The sequence below is a fragment of the Pinus tabuliformis genome, chromosome 9 (genome assembly GCF_031772625.1).
Source record: "Pinus tabuliformis cultivar Carrire ecotype Pingquan chromosome 9, CPIR1, whole genome shotgun sequence".
Classification (NCBI taxonomy): domain Eukaryota; kingdom Viridiplantae; phylum Streptophyta; class Pinopsida; order Pinales; family Pinaceae; genus Pinus; species Pinus tabuliformis.
The window spans coordinates 966,961,757-966,963,878 of record NC_142307.1 but is presented as its reverse complement, the minus strand read 5'-3'; the positions used below and the strand labels follow the sequence as shown (position 1 = coordinate 966,963,878).

General features: G+C 41.0%; 1 pseudogene; it reads right to left on the bottom strand.

Annotated features, from left to right (window-relative positions):
* Positions 1-1,678: 1,678 nt before the first annotated feature.
* The window catches only part of LOC149151946 (WAT1-related protein At5g07050-like), a 52,086-nt pseudogene continuing 51,642 nt past the window's right edge, over positions 1,679-2,122 (bottom strand).

Sequence of the window (2,122 nt, the reverse complement as noted above, 5' to 3'; positions counted from 1 at the left end):
AATAGTGGAATGTGAAGTCAACAACTCCTGCTCCTCCAAAGAAGTATACTGCCTCTATGCTATGAAGAAGCCAAGGCTCTCACAAAACTCCCAAGCTCTTTCTAAGCCCAAGGTTAACCAAAATCTTGGCTCCCAAAAGGCCATTTTACGTGAGTTATGAGGTTCCATTTATAACAAGCGAGGGTGACCCTTCAACTCCCCTTTGTGAATTTTTGACTACCCTCATGATTCTTGAACTTCTTTACAAAATAACTCATTACATTACATCATGACTCTTCACATTCCAATGTTGACACTTGGAATTCCACTTACAAATTAATTACAAATAATATTATAATTTACACTCGTACCCAGATAAGACAAAATAGGGTAGAGACAACTTGACAACCTAATAATACAAAATACTATGATACTTGAGTTTGGGGAAATTCTAGCTCAACAACTTCCAAATGATGTTTTTCAGTCACATGGTAGTGCTAAGCTTGGTACTGTTTGATGACACCCTCAAACTGTGTGATAGTGTCTAGCTGGAAGCAAACTCTAGCCTCCATGGTATCTAGGCACAAATATTTGGAACCAGTTTCTACTTCCTTCCAAAGAATGATCGACATTGTCCGCACTTGGACAGGGCCACCAATGTAGTTGCTCATGTTTTGTATGTTCATCTCCAAGTCCTCCTTGGTGGTACTCTGTCTCAGCTGCTCCAAGTATTCATCTATTTCCTTCCTGACCTGGTTCCTGGGTTTGGCTTCAATGAGTGAGCCAAATTAGGTTGTGGGTCCTCACCATGAATCCAGACTATTGTATATTTGTGTATACAAGGCCTTAATGTTACCAATGAATGAGGCGAGATATTTACTGATATGGATCAACATCCACACTCTTGATTTCTCCATACCTTCTTGCAACTTCATTTTCTTACCCAAGTCAAGCAGTGCTCCTTTGTATTGCATTGTCCATTCATGCACGACGATGATTACAACTTGCACATTTATGAGAGTTTTTGCAAAGTCTTTACACTGTTGCTACAAGCCAAGCACACATACAACTGCCTTATGCACGATAACAAGCTCCTCATAGAGATCTTGCATGGTTTGTCCAAGTGTTGATACTTCATTAAGTATCACTACCTTCATTTCCTCCAAGTGGACCTGTGCGGAAGTTGCATTCTGAAATGCTACGCGAAGCTATTCAACTCTTTCATGGCAACCTGTAAGTTCTTTTCCAATTGCTTATTCTTCGCCATCAAACACTAAGTGTTCGAATTTTCTACATCTGCGAAGGCCAAGTTGGCTAAGGCAATGGCTTCAGGATCTCTCCTGGTGTCAGCCACAATTACCCTTTCTCTCATAAAAATAGGAGATGCGAGATCATCTGGAAAATGCTTCTTACGCGCTTGTACAATCTTCTTCTGGAGTTCATCGTACGATAGATTGTACGTGTCCATAACCAAATCATCATCAAGAGGAAAAACTTCCCCTTCCTCACTTGGAGCTGACTCTGCTGCTAGAGGTGGTGGAGACTGAATAGTGACATGTTGTGTGCTAGGCATCAGGTCGACATCTTGATTCTGCGGCTCTAATTCCACCTCCATGTCCTCAATATTTATAAATTGTTCAATTTGTTGATTGACAAGCTCCTAATCCTGCATCTATCTGCCCTACTCCTCTGCTGTTTGTCAGTAATGTTCTTTCTCTTCAACTTGTTTCTGCACTATTTCTTCTGCGATTGCGTGTTGCCTTTCTTCTTCTTCCTGCTTTTTCTTCTCTTCTTGTTCTTGCTTATGTGTTTCTTCCTCAATTCTCCTCCATTGCTCTTCCCTCTTCATCTTGAGACTTCTTTCTCCCCTTAGATTGTGAGAAACTTTTCTCTTTCCTTTATCCTGCACGTGGTTTCTCCCTTTTACTGGCACTGCTTCTAGAGTTGCTGCCTTCTGTGTAGTGACCTGTGATCATGGGTCTTGGAGGCATTATAGAAATTCTTCTATGGATCCTCCTCCTCCCAATGAAATGTCTTGCTAAGCCACTGAAAGTGAATTATCGCACAATGGTTCTTGCAAATACAACAGAGATAATATGGATTAAAGTCTCGAGTACCGAATGCAAACTTCTCTATTGCCTTT